Genomic DNA, 23,975 nt, shown 5'->3' on the forward strand with positions numbered 1-23,975 from the left:
ACGGTGTGGAAACTATTTTAAGATTATTGTGTGTGTTAGTCAATTTTGTCTTAGGAAGCAGAATGAGAAATCTGGGAAATGTTATGAGGTTTTTAATTTTTACTAGGTATTATAGAAATAATTGGAGTTAATGGTGAACTATAAAACTGACTGGGATGCTAGGGGTTAATATGTAATCATAACAATTCTTGTTTGTTCATGTATCTATTATAATATTCCAGTGAAACTATTCATTTGTAACGCCGTTTCGGATATTTGACACTTTCCACATATCAATAACTAGGAAACAAAAAGACTAAAATCATTTTTATGTCTAGTTCTAGTGTTGAAACTCTAGTTTCAAGAATTAAACATTGAACGTACCAACACCTTGTATTCCCTCCGTAATCGGTCAAATAATTGGCTATGAAATAAACCTAAATAAGTCACACAATAAAATTATCCTATCAAAAATAGAGACACGAAAGACACATTAATAAACTAATTAATCAAACAATATAGTAACCGATACAAAGTTAAACATACGAAGAAGACAACGCAGGGTTTGAAGCGAAATATCAAAACCGGCCATTCGGCGTGTCAAATCAACGAACATTCGTTCAAGAACAATAGAATACACTACACAATAAATGTCGGTAAACCTACCGTTAATTAACGGGTTACAGAATTACAGCGAATTAAAGCGGCGCGTCGGATCAGGACAGCCGCGTAATCCCGGGCGATCGTAAAAATTCACGATTCGCCGCGATAGCGCGGATTCCGCGGGCCGAAAAATAATGGGCCGCGAAGTTTATATCAATTCGCGCGCGGCTGCGGACGTTTCCGGCTTCAGATACGATCTCGCGCGCGCGCTCGCGTGAAGCCGCCTCGCGGCTATGCGACCCTTATTACGCGGACGGCGCGCGCCGACGCGGCGCGAAAGTGTTTTCCACAGGAAGACAGTTATTCACGCCGGTTTATTCCCGTTGTAAAATTAAAAGAGAATTATTCGGTTGTATCGGGCGGCCGATATCGTCGCGCGTATCGCCGCTGCCGGTGATGCATTGGATGTAATCCTGGCCGCCGGCCGATAGTTATTGCCGTAATATAGACAGCTATCTGGTGAATGAAATTTCACCGATAGACTGGAAGAATTCACGTTCGAAACAATCGTCGCGAGTGTTTCGCGGCTTGAAACGTAGCGCTGGGAAATTAGCTTTTTACCGTGCAAAGGGGGGCGCGGTGGTGGAAGGGGAATTTCTGGGTTGTCTAATTTCTCGCGTGCGGAATGCACAAAATAAATTACTTCGCATGGAAAAATGCGCGGTCGTTGAAAGGACGCCGGTTCTGTAAGGGAGCGCATCGTGGCAGGAGTTCCTCCTTTTTTTTCCCCACCGGTTTCTCGTTTTATTTTTTGTTTTCCTCTTTTTCAAAGAGTGTTGTTACTTATTCTTTTATAGAGTTTCAGCTTCGTTCACAGCTGCAGTTATTTGCATATTTTATTTGCATATTTTACTATTATTACTTATTCATAGCGCCGGCGAAAAATTAATCGTCGGCGCGAGCGGACTTTCATGGAAATCCCCTGTTTTCATTGATTATTTCGCGAGGCTCTTTGTCGGGGGAAATGTACGACATTTCGGGGGATCGTCATGGGGCACGATAGGAGAGTATTGTTAATTTATATTAAAGTTGCTGATTATATTGTCTATTGTAGCTTTCGTGAATTATTGCGGCTGAGGATTGACTGACTGACACGTAGCTCGGCAATTAGTTCGGCTTTGCATCATAGATGGGGTGACTATATACTTTGTCATTTGACAACCATCTTACCGGTTTATTTTTGTGTCTCGCGTATATACGGTGTACTGTGATATAAAGGTACTGTTAGATTTTGATTGTCACTTGTTTTCAGTGAGACTGAAAGATTTCTAAGGTTCTAGATTCGTGATATAATAATTATTACTTAACGCAGCGATAAACTATGAATATATTAGATTGAAACGTATTGGGTAACAAATATTTTTCAGTTTTAACGTGTATAGTAGTTATATTGTTAATGCGAATTTAGGTGGTTGAGAACAACGAACGTTCAACGAGCGGAAAATTGTCGTAAACTTGGGCGAATAATAATTTAATGATAACAATTCGTTCGAAAATTTTCATTCTCGGATTCCAATTATTTTAGGAATTATTACATAGACCATATTGTTATGGAAAAAACGGGGGGGAAAAACAATACTCCTTTGTCAAAACAAATTCCATAATATTTTTCCGCTTCATTATGAAATAGTTACCAACGCGCGGTTATGATATAGCCATCCAGCACGGCTAGTATATTTATTAAAAACGCGCGCGCGAATAACACCAGCAATCTCATCCAACAAAAAACTCACCGGTATCAGATGCAATTATCTACGGCGCTACCAAAACGTTGCGCAACTCTCAATAAATATCTACCTTCCTATAATCCTGCAGTGTCTATACATGGCGGGTCACGTAACTCTATTATCTTAAATTACTTATAAACTTCGCGTTATACGAAAAAGTGGCTCAAGCAAAATGTAACAATTACTTTCACGTTATTTATCTCGTTTACGGAGATACGGATCTCACTCTGAATTTTTTAAACGTAACGTTCGAACTCGTAACATTTCACTTCGTAATTTCAAGGACTATTAAAAGTCGAATAATTGATATTCATTACATTGTATTTATTATCACGATTATATTACAAATAATACTTCAGAGTAAATCAAATTATCTCCAAACCAGCAATTCCAAAAATTTCCAAGAGCCTAAAATATACACTGATCACAATAAGAAAAAGATACAGTAATACTCCACTGTGAATTAAACAAGAAGAACCGTGTTTCCATTAAAAACTGATGTTTCAATTCCCATGAACATATATCGAGCTCTTGTAACAACTGAAACTTTAAGACGCAATACACGTTAGCAGCCTCTTCCCAAGGGTCAAGGCGTCAGAACCACATGACTCACCCTGTATATCACCGTTCCCTCCAGCCGGGTTCTTAACCCGTGCACGAAGGAACGCGGACTGAAACGGATTCCTCGCAGCGAGTCTCTCGCAAGATCCCTCACGTGTTGCTAAACGTCTTCGCTCTAGTGAGAACGGAGCACAAAGCCGTACGAGAAGAAAGAGGACAAAGCATCACGTAACGCGAATAATCCGTGCCGCTTACATGCGCATTCCCCGTACTGCAACGGCAGAAATCATTCGAGGGTCACAGGCGAACGTCGCTAAGGCACTCTGTCCACTGGTCGTAGCGTACGCGGTAAAATTACGCTTGCTGTAGGCTTCAGAGCTGCAGCCAATGTAAACTAAGGTACTCTATCCACTGGCCATAGCGTACGCTACGAAATGACGATTGCAGTATGCTCCAGTGACGCAAAGTTTGACGTGACAATGATGATCCGTGGATAGAGGTGCGTTGCTTTCATTGGTTGCAGTGTTACAGCCTGTATCAATCGTCAGTTAACCTGTTACGATCAGTGAACGGAGAGTCTTAGTTTGTATTGGTTGCAGCGCTGAAGCCTACAGCAATCGCTATTTTCCCATGTACGCTACGATCAGTGGATAGTCCCTTAGTTCATCTTGGTTGCAACGCCGAAGCCTACAACCATCGTCGTTTCGCCACGTATTTCGCAACCAGTAAACAAAATGCCTTAGTGTCCAGTGGTTGCAGCACTGAAGCCTACAACCATCGTCATTTCGCCATGTATGCTACAACTAGTGAACGGAGAGACTTAGTTTATATTGGTTGCAGTGCTAAAGTGTGTAGCAATCGTCATTTTGCCATATATGCTGCAGTCAGTGGATAGAATCCGTTAGTTCACACTGGTTGCAGCATTGAAGCTTACAACCATCGTCACTTAACCTGCACACGCTACAATCAGTGGATAAAGTCCCTTAGTCTCCAATGATTGCAACACTAAAGCCTACAGCAATCATCATTTTGCCATACACACTATAATCAGTGGATAGAGTCCTTTAGTTTCCAATGATCGCAGCGTTAAAGCCTACAACCATCTTACCATGTATACTACAATCAGTGGATAGAGTCCCTTAGTTTCCATCGGTTGCAGCACCGAAGCTCACCATCATTTTGCCATATATGCTGCAATCAGTGGATAGAGTCCTTTAGTTCACGTTGGTTGCAACACTGAAGCCTACAACCGCCGTCATTTAACCTGCATACGCTACAGTCAGTGGATAGAGTGCCTTAGTTTCCAATGGTCGCAGCACCGAAGCCCACAGCAATCGTCATTTCGCCGCGCACGCCGCGACCAGTGGACGGAGTGCCTAAGAGTACAGGGGAACCGAGAGAGGGACCACGTGCGTGTGCGACGTGGCCGAGCGGTCGCGTCGGGCAGAAAAGGAGGGAGCACGGCTGGCCGGGACGTATCGTTAACCGGTACAAGAGGCCCGTTCTCCAGCGTGTGCAAAAGGCACGAGTTTAGTATCGCGAGTGAACTCGGTCGGCACGCAAGCTGGGAGCGTTACGGGTGTGCTCTGTGTTCGCCGTGTGCATCGCCGCCGATCGTGGTCGGCCGAGGAAAAACATTTATGGAAGGATCAACGGTGTCGCGACGCGGCTGAGCATCGCGGTGCCGTGTTTCTATTTCCGTGCCAGACTCGCTCTTTGTTAGAGCGACGTGTGTCTCCGACGACAGTGAGTCACAACAGTGGTGGTAGCGTGCACCAGTGTCTTCGGGCACAAAGGAGAGAGGATCGAGAGAAGAGGAGCGTGTCGCTCCGCGCCGCTGCGAGACCAGATCCACGGTAGATCGGTCCGTTAGTCGGCAGGAATCTTGCGCGAGGTACGTTCTTGCTAAGCCCCCGGAGTTTCCCGCGAACTAGTTACGAGACCTACGTGTATCGCGCTCGAATTTCGAACAGCCCCGGGAGGAACTTGGCCCGAGTTGCGGGCAACAATGTTAATCGCGACGATATCGGGCGCAGCTCTCCGCGAAACGTGTTATATACACTTCGCAGTACGCGTTGCGAATCTGTCTCTCTATCTTTCTATCTTTCCGTCTAACTTTCTCTTTATGGTACTCTCTGAGTTCCTTTCTATGTTTCCATTTACCTATTTTTCCCTGTATCTCTGAATCTCCCCTTTTATGTTTCTCTAGTTAGCTTCTATTTTCCTCTAGCTTTCTGTAGATGTCTCTTCTCAGTTGTCTAAATTTCTCTCCAGATCTTTCTTTCTTTATTTTTCTCCATATGTCCCTTTTATCTTTGTCTATTTAGCTTCTCTATTTCTCTGGTTCTCTGTAGATGTCTCTTTTCAGTTTATATTTCTCTCTAAATCTTTCTTTCTTTATCTTTCCCTGTACGTCCCTTTCCATCTTTCTCTTTATCTCCTTTTCTACGTTTCTATTTATATCTCTTTCTGACCTTTTCTCTATCTTCTGCATTCCACGGTATGTCTCTTTATATCTGTTCCTTTATGTTTTCTCTCTACCTTTCTTCTCCGTCTTCCTTCTCTATCTTCACCTCGTCCTCTCCTCGTGCTTCTCACATTCTCGAAGTCGGCCACTGACGGCGGACACAGACCGTTAGGCTATTATCTCTACCCCGACCGACCGATCGACCGACCGTTTTCACTTATTTCGAGTTGCAGCCGGGATGCGGCGAACCAGGTTGCCGGTGTCGGGATATCCGCGATCGGAGTGACAACGGGTCGATGCGTATCGATTTCATGCGAGTTTCTGTTCCCGCGGGCGAAGAGTTGCGGTTTGGGGTTTGAGGATTATATTGAACGGAAGTGGGATGTTTCGGGATTATTTTCGTTCGCCGGTTTGGTTTGAGGTCGATTCGCAGCGAGTCGGCGATGGGGGAATTGTTTGTGTCTTTGAAGTTCGCAGGGTTATTAGGGAAGAAATAGTTTCGATAGGTTATTCTAGAGCAAACGTTGGAAATGAGACGCGTTCTGAAGGAATTCGCATATATTGATACTTGAACAAATTGTTAAAGCATTTTAATTCGGTAATTTCATTCGGTAATTTAATTGTTCGAAAATTAGATTTGACTCTATCGACAGATAAACATCGGTTGCATCAACTGTAGCAATAGTGAGAGTGATTCATTGGTTGGGGCCATATAAACTCAATAGGAAGAAAGAAACAAAGGCTTTGTGCTTGACGTGTGCCTATAAAAAAGAGTCACATGAGTCACAAGGTGTTAAAATCGGAACTTGTTAGTAGCCAACATGTGAATGGCAAATCGCCATTAGCTGCTCATTCAATCCAACGTTTTGAAGGATCCTCGTGAATGTAATCTTTTATAACGACGAGGAAAACATCAAGAGCGTCTCAATGAACTAATGTTAAATGAATTATGAAATCTTTGATAATTCTTTTGTTGTAAATTACCGAGACAGATAATTTCTTTTTTCTTTTCTTTTTTTTTTTGGTAATGATCATCGTTTATAAATCTTCGAGTACAGGACCGCCAGGCTCCAAGTGCGATTCTTATTTTCTGGGAAAATAATGCCCCACGAAAATGATTGGTACAGCAATTTAAGACTGCACGCTATTCTGGCGAGTATTGCACCTTTTAAAAGATTTAAGTTCAGAGAAACCACGCAACGCCGAGGGAAAAAGTATTCATGCATCGCTGACTTTTACTTTCAATTGTTAATGCTACTTCCAACGAAACAGCGAGTTAAAAGTTATTTCCAGTAGAGTATCCTGTGAGGATTTCTGCAACCACCCTTTGCTACGTTCGCAAGTACGTACTTCGGAGCCTTAAAGAACTTGTTTGAAACATACATTCTGCTAGAGAATGCTATTATAATGGAGTAAAATTGAAAATCTTGTTCCCTTTTAATCAGTGTGTTACCTCTTCAGCTATTCATTCGAGGACCGGAAAGATTCAGGAAATATTCCCTTTGTATTTCGTTCAATTAGCCACAATGGAACATAAAAAATTTATGAATGCGTTGAAGGTCGACGAAAAGTTCTAGAAAAGAAACGAATAATGATAACTAATAATAGATAAATAATGTTAAACTAATAATAAATAAACAATATTAAAGGAATAATGATAACTAATAATAAAAAAAATAATGATGAATGAATAATGCTAAATGAGTAATTTCATAAGATTCAATGAAATACAATTTCCCTTTCAAATTTATTTACAAAATATAAAAATGCCTCTCAGCTAAAGCGACACTTCCAAAAGTTTATTTAGAACAATCGCCTAGCACTAGAAAATCAAAGGGGAACGCCGGTGAATGAACACTTCCTTAAATGAATGAACGACGTGTTGTCAAATCAATCGAGTGGTACGGGTATATTTAACCCGAGTTTCATTAATGCTCGTGAGGTCTGCGTCTGCACGGCAATTTCTACTGACAGAACACTTTCGTGCCGTGTCGACGGCTCGCCCGCTCTTTGTTGTTTTTTGGGACGCCGGTTGTTATCGTGGAATCGAATTCGCCGATTTTCGTGGACGATAAACCTCTCCGCGAAGAATATTGACAGGCTCGCTCGATTTCCACGTTCCATCGGCGAATACCGGCCCGTCACGATCTCCATCGCCGTTGTTTATCAGAAGTGCTAGCACGTGTTTCCCGCACGTGCGGTTCCTGCGATTCATACGATCGATTAGGAATACTTACGACGCCGCCGTTCTTATGTCCGTTCCGGGAAAATTCGAGGCTTGTCGTATCATTGCCACGGTAAAACGGACCGACAAGATATAACGGATAATCCCTGGATTTCGTTACACGTGTCAGCGAATAATTCAATTTTGAGAGATAATTTTGATATTGTGGACAGGATATTTATTTTTAGGTGTTGATTATTTTCATTTTTAATACGAGATTATTAGAGTTATAGAGTTATAAGGTTATAGGATTAGTACGATAGGTCAATACGAAGTTATATCGAATTAATGAATTTGATTGGAATTTGGCGTTGTTCGCAATGTTTTGTGGTTAAATTATGTTGTTGATATGTGTTAATTATATTTGGGTAGCGTAATTAATATTTTGGAAATATTTGTAGGAAGATATAGAAATATTTAATTTCACTGGAGACAATAATGTTAAAGCGTTTGAAGTGATCCGAATGAATCCTGCCGGCAGAAGGATTACAGAAAAGAGGATGAAACTGAAAATTCATTTTATTACAGACATTTATGTATGTGAAATGTTGTAGTGCATTTAGTTTATGCACAAACGTCGAAAGATGATTCAATACGTTAAATCCCAGTTCTAAGAAGTATAATTTTTATCCTCTACTGGCAAATTTACATTATTACCCGAGATATTTTATATTCAGACGACCGTTCCTTTAAAGTAAATCGCAATAAAAAATTTAGTCTCATGCATTCAGGTATCCATTTCATCATTGTCTATGCAACATTATTAATCAAAATTCTAAAATCAAAATTAATCAAAAACAAAGAAGCAACAAATCTCCTTAACAAAACTCTCAGATTTCAGATCCGCTCGCATCAATCCCCAAAATTCCAAGAAAACTCTCCTCTCTCTATCTTCCTCCCTTAAATTCACAAGAATGAATAAACGAATAAATCCTTAACATCAGCAAGAAACGAAAAAACAAAGAACCAACAAATCTCCTTAACGAAACTCTCAGATTTCATATCCACTCGCATCAATCCCCAAAATTCCAAGAAAATTCTCCTCTCTGTATCTTCCTCCCTTAAATTAGGAAGAATGAATAAACGAATAAATCCTTAACATCAGCAAGAAACGAAAAAACAAAGAACCGACAAATCTTAAAAAAACTCTCATATTTCAGATCCACTCGCATCAATCCCCAAAATTCCAAGAAAATTCTCCTCCCTCTACCTTCCTTTTTCAAATTCTAGATTCTAGATTCACTCATATCAATCCCCAAAATCCCAACAACATTCCCCTTCCACGCCCTGTCGTCTAAACCCGTTTCCTTCCACGTCCCCGCAGCGAGTGCACCGATAAACGCGTCAAAACGAGTCGAGACGGGAAACATTCGCCGCGGTTATCAAAGCCGTTGATAATACTCCGAGCAAACAGCCGGTAATTACCGAAATAATCGTGCGCTCGGCTGTGGCGGCGCAAGCATGGAAACGCTTGGTGAACCCCATTCGCGTATTGTTCACGCGTCGCCGACCTTGGATGTAGGTAGGGCTTGTTATTGCGACGAGGTTATGGTCCCGAGCGACGGCTCTCTTTTCTTCGCGATATTTACGAGGTACACATTCGCCAAGTGCAAGAACGTTGACACGTGTCCCGAATGCCGAGCTCGCCGGGCAACGTCTCCGGATTCCGCGTCATTCGGTATGCGCGCCGGGGAACCCCCGGGATCTACGCACGAGATGCTAATTTCCTAGATCGGCGTCCAAGGTCTGGCGAATCCTTGGTACATACGCGAGACGACAGAATTATTCCGGACTCGCGTTATCCTCTTTGCGTTATGTTAAGCCGCGCCCGTAAGTAATGTCGTTTGAATAAGAAACTCGGAAAAGTGCTGGGCCACCGCCCTGCTTGATTAATCGTCGGCTGGATCTCGATCATTCGTTTCCTCGGAACTTCTTCGGCCGCTCCCGTTCTTCTGAACCCTTAATCTTAACGAGAAATATTGTGTTTCTTGTCCCCGTTCCGGGAAGAGCCAACGAGTCACGGGATCTCGTGTTTAACCGAGGAAGGTAAACATTCAGTTTTGAATACGGATATCCTTCTTTCATCGCCCGTCGCTGAATTTCTTATCTGCTGCACTATTTGACAAGCAATTGCAGCGCGAACTTGTCACCTCTGGGCTGGTATCTAGTCCCGCTTATCTAATCCTGGGTTTGCTTATCCGGTGATTGCGTGAGATTTAATAATCGACGCGAGGGAAAAATCTGTCTTAATCGCGGGGGAATTGTTGAAAAATACGGGAATGGGTTTAGTGATATCGAACGTTAGTTGTAGCTGCGTTGAGGTGTAGATTTAAGTGGAAAAATATTCTGGTAGATAAAGGTACTGGGTTTTAGATAGTGCTGCATGTGATGCAAGTATTTTAGAAATGTTGCAATTTCACAGTATTGAAGGGCAATCAGTATTACAAAAACATTATTATTATTTCAAAACATTTGAAAAATAATAAATTTTTGTAGTTCCAATCGTCTTCCAAACGGTAACACTCAGTAAATCTAAACAAAATCGAATTTTCACTAATCATTTATTAAATATTCATAAGTATCCTTTCTTCGTTTATTTATTGATTAACGTAGAGAATCCATCAAAACATTCTTTAATAATACAAATTCCCCTCGCACCTGAACTTAAGGAAACTTGATAATCATATAACTCGCGTAATTGCCATTTTAATTATCCAATTCGTTACAAATGTCGACTATTACACCAAGAATGCCGATACACCGTGCATCTAGTGATTAGTGACGTAAAAGAACATCGATCATCAAATTCTGAAAGCCTGCCAATCGTATCTTAGTTTAAAAAAATTTTAAACTCGCATAACTCCCGTAATTGCCATTTTAATTATCCAACTCCTTACAAATGTCGGCCATTACACCAAGAACACCGATGCACCGTGCATCTATTGATTAATGGCGTGGAAGAGCATCGATCAACAAATTCCAAAAGACTGCCAATGGCATCTTAGTTTAAAAAAATTTTAAACTCGCATAACTCCCGTAATTGCTATTTTAATTATCCAACCCCTTACAAATGTCGGCCATTACACCAAGAACACCGATGCACCGTGCATCTATTGATTAATGGCGTAAAGGAGCATCGATCAACAAATTCCAAAAGACTGCCAATGGCATCTTAGTTTAAAAAAATTTTAAACTCGCATTACTCCCGTGATTGCTATTTTAATTATCCAACCCCTTACAAATGTCGGCCATTACACCAAGAACACCGATGCACCGTGCATCTATTGATTAATGGCGTGGAAGAGCATCGATCAAAAAATTTCGAAAGGCTGCCAGTCGCATCCGATCACGTCGCCGTCATCGACGATCTGTTGCTTAATCACTTCTGCGCTCGCCCACCTCCTCCAGCCCTCGGTGGATGTAATCTGGATCATGTCAGGCCGGGGCGACGTACACTTCGTGTTTACGTTTCTCCGGAGATACCGTGACAGTGCAGAAGCTACTTACTTACATCGTCCCGTAAACGCCGCCTGGTTTTGTCGATATTACCCGCGACGGGGCCGACTTCGATGTGTACTCGCGGGCACCGATCAAATTCAACGGGTCGTGTTCCCCGCCCGTCAAACCCGATTAACACTTAAAGTAATTATCGCCACGCCCGAAAGTGTTCGGCTACACGCGCGGAATCGGATTCCCCATTACGACTTTTATTTTATTTTACGAGCGGTCCCGAGTTTCAGCTATTTCCACGGCTATCGAAATTGCCGGGATATCTTTATTATTCGGAAAAACTCGTTGGACGTTAGTGATCGGACTCGACATAAATTACTGCAATTGCCTTGTTGCTGCTAATTCCTGGCAACGGTCTATTCGATTCGTCACGATGTTACCTGTGAAAAATAATTTTTGTCGAATGGTAATCACTGGCAATGGTCTGTTCGATTTATCGCGTTGTTAACCGTTTGAATGACTTTTGTTGAAAGAGCGAAAAATAATCATTGGTGAATGGTACATTTTAGAGGGTACAAGTAATGTGTTCAGTTGAAACAATGATTGTTTCTGGTAATTACTGGCAATGGTCCGTTCGATTTGTCACGTTGTTGATCGTTTGAATGACTTTTGTTGAAAGAGTGAAAAATAATCATTGGCGGATAGTACATTTTAGAGAGTACAAGTAATTCGTCCAACTAGAGAAATCATAAAGAGGGAAATTTCGAAATTTCCTTTTTACGGTTGGTGTCATTGCGGATTAAACGTGTATGTATGTTTTCATAAAATTCAATTTGCTTTTACTGTTAAATCCAGCTGTACCGTAAAAAACGCATTTAATTTAGATGGTGAATAAATATAGTGATATTTTATTTTACACACTCTGCACGAATATTTATACAAAGTATTGTTTGAACGGTCCCGAAGTATATGACTAGAGTAAGGATGGCAGCGCAAAATAAAAGTGACATGATTCAGGGCATAAAGGATTAAAGCTCTGATTTTACGAGAGCTAGGTGCTCCACTCGCTACTCTTAGCGGTGTGTTCAATCCAGTTATTTTAAATCGTGTGTATGAAAGTTTGGGTATAAAACATCTTGTTTGTCATAATAAATTTCGGGAACACTGCTTCATTCGAAGTACAGCGTTCACTTCTTTTTGGATTTATTCTGACACGTTCCTGTACAATTCAACGAATAAATTCCGTGTTAACAATGGGTCAGCCTACACGACAAAAATTGCCGCGATACCTTCCAATACACGTAAACAATTGAACTTAATTATTAACAACGATCTATAAATAATAATAAATTGCGTATAAATTTACTTTATTCATTCACGATATATATCACCATTTATTTCCTCAGTTTAATTTCATTTCGAAGTCATTGTTGAAATAAATATCGAAAACGCGAAATAAAGATATTTCAATTTATGTCGCAGATAATTAAAATACAATCGTTCGCAGAGATCGAATTTTTGTAATATTACTTGACTCGAACTATGCGATGTCTGATATTTACAGATAGCAATGGAGTCGTTTTTATGCTAAGTTTCACTCAACTCTGGTCGAATCTCAGTGCAGCATCTGGAAGTTATAGACACACTCCCGGCTACACCATTGAACGGCCACAGGCCCGATTGCTCAACTAAATGACACATTCAGAGAAACTAGACTGACAAGCCAAGAAGAGACAAGATACATACACAAGACTAGCCACAAGTTTGCAGACGTACCAATCACTTTGATACACTCGTACAGACGCACACGGACGCACGCCTGCACACTCTTTGACCTTTAAATCAATTTTGTAAATAGAGTCCGCTAGTGCCGAGAAGCAACAGCAGTTTCCCCCTTTCTTTTTTCTCGCGAACTGTTCACACGAAGTTCCACAAAGTCAAACTTATGCGCTCGCATAAATAATGCTGCACTTTATGTTTCCAGAAACTGGAGCAGGCTGTATCTTTAAGAGAGTTGAGCATGTTTGCAAGTAATTCTATGCAACAACTTTTGAAGTGCAAGTGCTGCTTCAAGCTGAAATTTTGATGAAGATTCTTCGGTATTCGCGTTCGCTTCGAAACTGATTGTAAATCATTTGAACGACCAGTTTTTCTTAGTGAACGATATACACGACACAACGGAGCACGATATTTTTAGTGGTTCCGAGACATTGGCGAATAATACAGAATTTGACATTCTAAGAAACAATGAACGATCCAATTCAGAACACATGAAGCACCGAATAGAAAATTATTCTATACGCGAAACAAATGGGAAACGTAGAACACAATTTTTCCGTACGGTGCACCGTAACCGAGACAAATCGTATTTAAAGATAGTCCGAAGACGCGCGCAACTGAATAAGAATCAGCCGCAGCGTCTGATCTTGACTCACCCATTCCACTTCACGCAACAAAGAATTCGCTACTAGTAAACTTCCAAAGTCGATTATCTCGGAAACAAAGCATTCTACCAGAAAATCGCATTCCTCATTTTCGACTCATCTTTTTCCATAGAATAATCCTACCTTCGATCGAACTACCAATCTCAACCGATTTCCGATAATCTGAACAAAAGAAATTTATAAATTTCTGCGATTCGAATATCATTCGGTAAAAATCTTCCAGTGCTAACTTATTACTTACTAGCTGTGAATTAAGCAGACATATAACATCGATCAGTTCAAACCTGAATGCTTTGAGAAAGAAATGAAATACAACGTACAAAATTATTTTATCTCAATATTTTGTATCTAATTACATTGCATCGAATTAATACTAGAACTACCGAGCAGTCAAATTATTCTGTATTTCCTTATGAAATGTATAAAAATACATTTATCGAGTGTTCAATTTTCTTATATTCTAGGTTGTATTCATCTAAATTAATTTATTGAATAATTTGAAGTGACACGAAATGAGTCATTTTGACCTATGGGTTAAAAATCATTCGTTTCGTGTTAGTGATTATTAATAATATTTGTTACAAGGATGAATATTGAAAATTATAGGACGTGAAAATAGTAAAACATTAAAGATTTAGGTAGCCTACTTATGGGCCACCGGTCGATAAACGGCAGCGGTGTAAAGTCTATTAATCGGCTACCGCTAAGTAATGTGTTAACTATTAAATCGAATACCTGTCGATCGTATAACAGCTCCGTTCCTTTAAGAATCTTTCGACGTGCCGAGCTTTCAATAGAGTTCACGGCCACGATCAGCATCGTCAGTAAGAGTCAAGGAGCGAAACACAGGAAGAAAACAGGTTCAAAGGTTTCTTTTCTCGATGCATAAGAATTTGTACCATTGAAACATTTTAAAATTTTTAACGATAACGAAAGAAGTTCGGAATGAGTCATCCTGATCTACTTATTGTTAGTAGTTCTAGTGTTAATTATTCAGTCGAATAGTTCTCGATCGATTATCTCCACTATTTTAAGAATGTTTCAAGCGTCGCCAGGAATCAAGAGACGAAACACAAAGAGAGAACAAACTTCGTTGCATATTATATCTTAACGCGTTAAAGCTTCTGACACTGGTCTACGAATCTATTCAAGCACCTTTGTTTCTTTAATAATTATCAAAACCAAAATTCATTTAATATTTATAGAATAACCAATTCGAAACCAAATATCTCTATAATATCTTTCAACATGATTCAGAAAAACGGGAAACATTCGTTTCAAAACAACAATAAAATAATTCTCACTCACTCGATAATCCCAGTATTAACAATAAAACCAAATATGTACCTCTACATTAAATATCTCCACTTCAAGAACTTCCCAACGCGCCGAGCCTTCAACATAGTCAAAAAAAAGGAACAGTAATTTTAAAAACAACAATCAAATAATTCTCATTCACTCGATAATCCCAGTATTAACAGTAAAACCAAATATGTACCTCTACATTAAACATCTCCACTTCAAGAACTTCCCAACGCGCCGAGCCTTCAACAAAGTCCAAAAAAAGGAAACATTCATTTCAAAACAACAATCACGTAACAACCAAATATCCACCTCTACATCAAATATCTCTACTTCAAAACGCCGAGCTTTCGACACAGCCCAAAAAGAGGCAAACATCCGTTCCGAAACAGCAATCAAATAATTCTCAGTCACTCGATAACACCATTATTAACGATACAACCAAATATCTACCCCTACATCAAATATCTCTACTTCAAAACGCCGAGCTTTCGACACAGCCCAAAAAGAGGCAAACATCCGTTCCAAAACAGCAATCAAATAATTCTCATTCACTCGATAACCCCGTTATTGACAAATACAACCAAATATCTACCTCTACATTAAATATCTCCACTCCAAGAACCTTCCAACACGCCGATCTCCGGACAAGGTTCACGGACGCGTGCAGCGTCGCTAAGAATCAAGAGACGAAACACAGAGAGAAAGCAGGCAGGGTCACGAGTTCCTTTTCTCGATGCGTCGACAACTTCTGCCGGCCAATTGAGCTGACATAAAGGCGCGGAAAGAGAGAGGAATTGCTGCCGCTGGTCCGCGAATCGTCCACTTGCGCGAGCACAAAGGAAGATGGCGGAGCATACGGCCCGGCTAGCCGGACGGCCCGGCTCTTTTCTTTCGAGCCCGCCTCGTTTCCTCGCTCCCTCGGCCTCTTCGCTGTCCTGCCGCGTGTATTTCCCCCCTTAGCGCGGCGTCGCCGGTCTCGACGCGATCTTCTCTCCACCCCCTTGTCCACCCACGCTCTCGCCCAGCTTTTCCCCGGTGAATCAATTTTTCCTTGGCGGGCCCGGCCCGCGACAAAGACGGCTACGACGTCGTCGTGCCGTTTACGATCGATTGCGTGCAATCGAACGGCCACGGTAAACGGCATTACCTCGCGCGACCGATACTCCAATTCGACGGGAAGAGTTTAACGACGCCGTTCCATTCCGCGGGACATTTTTCTAGCCCCCACGGGGACTGCGACGTGTGTCTTCGGACAACTGTCCCGCCCCGTTGCCCGTCGCGCACCGGCGGAACGATACAGCTCGCAATTAGTTGGCCGCCGTTTTTGCGGGATTTTCTTTGCGAGCCGAGCGATGTTTTCCTTCGCCTGGGCTCGCGGACGAAGTTCGGTGAGTGAGGGACCCTGATTTTTCATGTCTCCGGCCTGGGGTATTGTTGGCTTCTCGTTCTTTGGGCTGGTTCTTTCGGGGATTCGTGGGATTCATCTTGTAAATATCTTGGGAGTGGCGATTAATCGTTGGAATAATAGTTTATTGGGTTCACGTGCTTTCGGTAAGCGCTGAAATCGCTGGGAATTGATTTCTACAAGAAAGTTGCGGTCTAGTAACGGTGAAAGGGATTTTGTAAATTTTGTAGAGCTTGGAATATAGTGGAGATTCTGCGACAGTTATTTTGCATGTGTGAAATATTTAAAATAGATCGAAAACGAAGGGAAGATTGATACTTTTGTAAGAGTTCTTCTGTTACGGCAACTAAATAAGTTAAATACAATGGTGTAGGGTATGCGAGAGGTTAAGGTGCGAATGAAGAATGTTTATAACCAAGCGATAGGAGTGTAGGGCATGCGAGAGATCAGATGCAAGTGAAAAGTGTTTATGACCGAACGATAGGGATCAGGTGACTGAGAAGAATGTTTAGGACCGAGTGACGGAGCTTGAGAGATCGAGGTACGAACGAAGAGTGTTTTGGGATCGAATGTTAAAGACTGTGTGAGTGAGACGGTGAGTGCAAGAGGAAGATAGAATAATTGGGAATGATATTAAATGTGTATTAAAACCCAGAGAGTATTGCTCATTACACCTCTCCTACACAGTACAGACATTGGAAATTCTACAATTGCTTTCACAGCGCTGTTTCAATTATAACGAACCCTAGATCCTTTCCATTTCAGATCGCTCGTAAAAGTCTAATATCAGAAGGATGCTTTTATTCGCGAGTTAAATTCCAAAGACACTTTTCCCAGTTTACAGCGTCGTGCAGATCACATTCGTAGAATCACCTGTGAAATTAATTTACTTTGGTAGCGGCTTTCCTTCACCGTCGTTTCAGATAATGAATTCGACGCGTTTAGCAGTGACCGGTATTTACAGAATTTTTTATGAACCGTCTTGGATTATAAACGAAACGCGTTTCTTTCTGTGCTATATGGATAACGGAGTTTACCATTAACGAAGAATTATTTTCGTGGAACAACCGAATGACGCGAGATATCCGGTCCGCCATTGCAAACCGACGTCACCGGGCACGGATGTCTTTCCTCATACTTCCAATGTTTCGTATCTATTAACGTAAAATTCGTGGATTGACACGGCTGTCAACTGTCGTATTGGTTATAGTATTGCGGTTCCGTGTCAAATGCAGATATTACGTTCCCGTGTCCCGGACACGTGCGTGCCTCGATTTATTTTCGCAAATAACAGGTAGCGCGAGGGTAATGGCGGAGCAACATAATTAGACCAGTGACGAGCTGGATCGGCGCGAACTTCCGAGTTTTTAATTCGAGTTCCACGGTGATCCGTTCATCGAAAGATTGAGAAACCGATTGAAAGATTATCCGCAATTACCTGTGATCCATCGAATACAGCGAAGAAATGGAAATATTCGACAACTTGGAAATTCGAGTTCTTCGTTGATCGATTATTAACCCTTTGCACTCGAGGATATTTTTCTCAACAAATATTCATTATTTTCTGATTAAATATCAACGATATGTTTTACAACTAACATAAAGAAATACCTTGTATACATTAAGTGACGGAACTAGTTTATTTCGATGTTTCATGTGTCGATATATGAAATAAAATTTGATATTGAATTCTAAATTTGATCATTTTGTTCGGTCAAATCGAATGGCGATTGAAAGGCGACGCTCGAGTGCAAAGGGTTGATGATTTCAGCGTATCACTTTGGTTTTGTTTGAATTAATATTAGAGATAAATAAGTTGTTATTGAGAAAATATTATTTTAAATGGAGAGTGTGTAGGTGGAAACATTATTCGACGACCAGGAAATTCGAATTCCTTATTGATACATTAATTATTAATAATTTAGATGCATAACTCTAGCTGTGTTTTAATTAATATTATAAACAAATAAGTTATCGAATTATATTATTTTAAAACAAAGTATATAGGTGAAAACATTATTCAACGACCAGGAAATTCGAATTTCATATTGATATATTAATCATTAATAATTTAAACGTACAACTCTAGCTGTTTTAATTAATATTATAAACAAATAAATTATCAAATTATATTATTTCAAAACAGAGTATATAGATGGAAACATTATTCATAGGAAATTCGAATTATGTATTGATATATTATGTATTAATCGAATTATGTATTAATTAATTAATCATATAAAAATTTCACTCTAACATCTTCTATTGCAGTAATATTACAGATAAATAAATTATCAGGTTACATTATCTTGGAAAGAGCACGATGAAGAATTTATGCACTTTTATTTCTTCATATCGCGCGGATCAGTAATATTAGGTTGTTCCATATGAAATGTCGGTTTTTCTTTACATGTGAACGTTTGTCTCCCTGTTTTCGTTATGCTTTTGTTTTTGGCATAACCTCGTTCATTGCCAGTGTCACATTTCAACAAAGAGAATTTTCTCAAAAGTGTTCCCTTCTGTTATTTCTTTTGAATTTTGTACCGATATGAATTCAACCGATATTTGTGTAATTTTTTTATGTGAGCATAAACTTGGTAATAATGCTGCAAAAACTGCACGCAATATAAACCAGGCGTTTGGGGAGAATACTGTTAACGATCGAAAAGTGCAGCGTTGCTTTGAAAATTTTCGGTCTGGTGATTTTCCCCTACAAAACGAACCGCGTGGAAGACCCAAAACGTCTGTGAAAAATGATGCTCTGAAAGCATTGGTGAAAACGGATCCCACTGTATCTACAAGGGAACTTGCTACCAGAACGAAAGTTGACCATACAACAATATTGCGACACCTTTCTGAAATTGTCAAGGTGAAAAACATAGATAAGTGCCATTTTTCAATCGGATTATTACTTGTAATGAAAAATGGGTTTTTCACGACAATAGGAAAAGTTGTGCTCGGTGATAGGCTTGTGCTCATACTCCAAAGTCATCACTTCATCCACGGAAAATTTTAATAACAGTTCGTTGGAATGTGACTGGAGTAATTCACTACTCATTTCTTCGAACTGGGGAGACAATTACAGCCGAAAAGTACTGCCAGTACGTTGATGAAATGCATGAAAAATGGGAAATTATACGCCCATCACTTGTAAATCGGCATGGCCCAACACTTCTCCACGACAACGCCCGGCCGCATACGTCGTACAAAACAATTGCGAAATTAAATGAATTAAAATATGAAATTTTGCAGCACCCAGCTTATTCCCCGGATCTTTCGCCAACCGACTTTCATTTTTTATTTAACATTTAGGACCGTTTTTGCGGGGTAAACAGTATGAAAATGAAGACAGCCTGAAAAATTCCATATCAGAGTTTATTGATTCTAAAGATTAGAATTTCTTTGAGACAGGCATTTATGCATTAAAATCTCGTTGGAAAAAGTGTATTGAAGCAAATGGAGCATATTTTAATTAAATAAACAGCTTTTGAAAAAAGATATGGAGTTATATATATTCACTTAAAAATCCGACATTTCATACGCACCAACCTAATATTTCTGTATAATTCCATGCAGGACGACGTTTCGAATGACTTTCCGTTGGAACGTTCTCATATCGTCTTCTAATGATTGTGTTTAATCGTCGCACATGTTTACGTGATGAACGATCGCGTGTAACGCCGGTGAAGGATTGTCTGCCCGCTAAGGTAGTCACGTCACGCGGATGTTACTTGATTATTTATACAATTGCGCTTTTATGAAGCTCGTTTTTATTATCACGCCGCCAGTTAATTTCGTGCTCGTAATATTTACGAGCCACCCGGCCAAAAAGGATAAAGATTCTGCGATAAATTAAATAATTAACGAACCGGCTAGTCGGCCGCGTGCACCTCGCCGAAAATACATTGTCTATGTAACTGGCAAGCGAATCTGCTCTAGTTGCGCGACCTCCGCCGCGAATGACTCACGAGCAGCGAAACCATCGAGCGAGTGATCTTACTGGATGTGCTCTCGAGCAAAGGTCATTCCACGCTAAATGGATTACTTTTTTGGATGTGTGTCAGGGATTCTTAAGAATTTAAAATGGTTGCAGTCATCATTTTACTCGTTTAAATTTCAAACCGAGGAAAATATATTTTCTTGGAGGAAAGTAGTAAGAATTTTCTGTTCCTACTCTGTTCGATGAAAATTGAATGTAGATAATAATCTTCGACAATAAATATTGATGCTAGTAGAGCCAAACTGTAGGAGTAACTAAAAAGTGAATTATAAAAATGAATTTGTATAGTGTATTTTTATGGAAATAATCGAAGATTGGTAATTTTTGAAGGTTGTATTCTCGTATATTGGAGGCGGTAGAGATGATGATTTAAAACCTCTCTCATTTTGCATGGACCACAACGTCTTTGAGTATCATTAAAATTCCTGGCACTGCGTCTAAGAAATGATCCTCACGCCGTGGCGTGTCCTGTAATCCACTATTTTCTACACAATCTACTCGATAACGTTCATCAATGTCTTCAGCCATTCTTCTTGATCAAGCAACATAACGAAAATGTAGTTTAACCTTCAACCCTTCGAGGACAAGTGTGAAATCTGCAATTGAAAGTCGCGAACAAGGAATTTAATTATTTGAATATCAAAAGATCGTTCTGTGTTGTTATATTATTAATATTAATATAATAAATATTAATTTCTTACGTGAACGATGATCAACACTAAAACCACCAAGCAATTAAATTGACATTTAGAAATTCTATAGAAACCCTAAGACAGCATCTATTGAACCTTTAACTAATTTGCAATTCAATTTGCGCGTCGCTAACCCAATGTCATTAATAATTTTCCGGACAGGCATCTCCCATCTTTCTAACAACTACAAGAAGAAACCAGGATCGAGTCATTATAACCCGCTCATAGTTCTAATGTTAACGCATTGCGTACCGGGTAATTTTCAGAAAATTATAACGATGTCGATTTTCAGTGAGGTCACCTTATATTAGTATATACATGAAAAACTCAGATATCGTATTGTTATGTAATACATTTTAAATAGATAATCAATTCGAATCAAATTGAATATTTAACTAATGTTGTGGTAATTAGCAAAATTAGCTAAGTGTCTTTACAGAAAAACGAGACTTCTCATTGCCAGTACGCAATGTGTCGATACTTCGAGAAATCATCGCCAAATTTCAAATACCCAGCCAAAAGATTCACAACAAAAGAACTCCCACTACCCAAACCTCTTCCGCAAACCCCCATCTCAAATCATAAATCACAAAATTCTCGCGACAAAGCCGTTCGCAAGAAAAAACCGAAATGATTACAAAAAGCACAACAGAACACACGTTGAAAGTTCATCGAACGTCTGCGGCGAAACATTCATCAAACAGATTCCCGCGATTAGCGGAAAGGGGACGAGCAGCAGAAGTGCCGGATGGATGTACACAACAACGGAACAGTCTGCCGCGACGACTGAACCGATTTAAATACAGGGTAAAAAGTTTCCACTTGTTTTCCAAGTGGAATGCGACGGGCCGACAAGCAATTCCAGCGGAGCCGCGGCTGCGTGTCACTGTGTCGAGGGTCCCCGAAAAACCACGGAAATCCGTGAAAGATTCTCCCCCTTCGCCCCTCCAGCCCCCGACAGCCCGCAAAAAGCGTGGCTTGCATAAACGGTCGCCGCGGGTGGGGATGTAGGTCGTCGCGGGACGCGTCAAAGGTTTCGCAACGATATTAACGCTTAACGTTACAATAGAGCCGCGGACGCGTGCTCAATTATTCATGAAGCTTTCGGCGGGGCTGGATTTCGTTGGTTGTTTACCCTGAGTGGCTCTTTAGAAACGGAACAGAGCTGTGGCGCCCTTCGCGCCGCTCTCCGCTCGATTTCTTCGGCCAACGATCTGGACTAACTACTTTTACGTAAATGAACAGTTCTCGTGGAAAATACTGGAAGTGATAGGCTTTAACGGTAAAACCAGACGGATCAACACGACCTGTTCGTGATTTCCTTTTAGCGCAATGGTTGAAAAGATAACTGATGTTTTCGTAGGAAATTGTTAACGCTAAACCTACCAGCCGAGACAAAATGACACGTATAACGTAGTAACAGATATTTCTCTGTGAAATTATTGAAGAAATTGATTTAGCAGTACGCAGACTGAATTATAAATCAATTAAAATCTCGATAGATGCACCCTTGAAGTTGCTATAGAGGAATTTCATGAAGTCAATTTAACTGCTCGGTACGTTTAGTGTTAACACTAGGTTTGTTATTCCTAAAAGAATTGATGCTCGTTTATTTAGATTGTGGAAACTGGAGATTTGGTAGTAGGTAATTGGGGTACATGTCAGTGTGATCGCATCAATCAAAATCGGCGTAAACATTTACAAAATAATATTTCTAAAATCCGATATGCGTCAATTTGACGCGTTCCGTAAACCTGGTGTTAAAGAAATTGATTCAGTAATACGAATGTTGAAACAATCTAAAACACAAAATACAGGCTCAAACCTGCAACCCTTCGACACTCCAAATTTGTGCGGGCCTTGTGTTTTTCCCATGCGTAGGCTTTAGGATTTTCTCTTGATGTAAGGTCTTATCTAATTAGCGCCCGAGAAACATCAAATTGCAATCGCACACCAATATTAAAGTTTTTCTTTAAACATTCTTCTATATATTCTGGAAGTCAAGTCGTCCTTTCCTGCAATTAACAGTCTTTCGTCGCAATTAACTTTGCGTTGGAGGTAAGCATAACGTCGAAACAACGGACACTGGATTGTAGATTGAAGTCTTGATAGATGCATTGTTAGTGTTTTTATAGAGGACTTCCGAAAAGTGAATTTAACCATTTGCATAGAAGTTTTTCACTGAAAATACTGAATTTTCTAATGAGATACTGATGATTTTTTCAAACTATTGACGAGAGATCGCATATGAATTGATGAACTGAAGTATTTTCTTTCAATTCACGTATCGATGCATTGTACAAAGTTTAATATTAAATATCAAACTTTATAATTTTGTTGTGTCGGACCAATTGGCGACTAGAAGGTGCCTCTGGAGTGCAAAGGGTTAACTGCTTGGTAGTTTTAGTTTCAAATATCTTTTTTTATATTATTGAATTGTGGGAAGTTTGTTTCTTACGTCTTTAGGCCTGTGAAGAAGGGATTATGTTATTTTATGATTGTATAGTTTGTAAAATTTGCTTTATACTAGCTTGCTTTGTATTATTTTCTTACTACTCGACTGGTTTTACTTCAATGAGCTCTCTTATCCATTCAGTTCCCGTTTCTACGGTTTTAAAGTTTCTCGCAACGAAAGTCGATCCCCCTTCGTTGGACTGGATCCTTTTAATAACTGTTCTAAGACGATCTAAGTAGAATAATTGCTTTTGTGAGTAATTTTCGATAATAGTCATCTGTGACAGGGATAATATAGACAGACGATAATCGTTATAATCTAACGTTCGGCGTGATGTTAATTAACTTCACACTTCTCTTATTGAAAAATATGATGTTCGGTATTTAGAATCTTCTCTATAAATAATCTGGAGATGTGGACGATTGCGTGGCACACAGGAAATCAGGGATGATTAATCTAGAGATATTAGCAAGGATCTAATTGAGTAATTCAGCGTTCCCTCGAATTCTTTTCCGGGATTTTAGAGGGGAAATATCTTTGCCGATGTTTGTTAGCGGGATATCTTCATGCAAATTGAAGTCGAGTCTCTTTTCAGTAATTGGA

General features: G+C 40.1%; 1 protein-coding gene across 1 annotated transcript in view; it reads left to right on the forward strand.

The window, feature by feature from the left end:
• Window positions 1-3,408: 3,408 nt before the first annotated feature.
• Window positions 3,409-23,975, forward strand: part of LOC116426140 (choline transporter-like protein 1) — an 84,023-nt gene continuing 63,456 nt past the window's right edge. The window contains exon 1 of the mRNA XM_076372705.1: window positions 3,409-4,824. The gene's annotated coding sequence lies outside the window, so the exon portion shown is untranslated. The remainder of the gene's footprint in view (window positions 4,825-23,975) is intronic.

The sequence above is a fragment of the Nomia melanderi genome, chromosome 12, assembly GCF_051020985.1.
Source record: "Nomia melanderi isolate GNS246 chromosome 12, iyNomMela1, whole genome shotgun sequence".
Classification (NCBI taxonomy): domain Eukaryota; kingdom Metazoa; phylum Arthropoda; class Insecta; order Hymenoptera; family Halictidae; genus Nomia; species Nomia melanderi.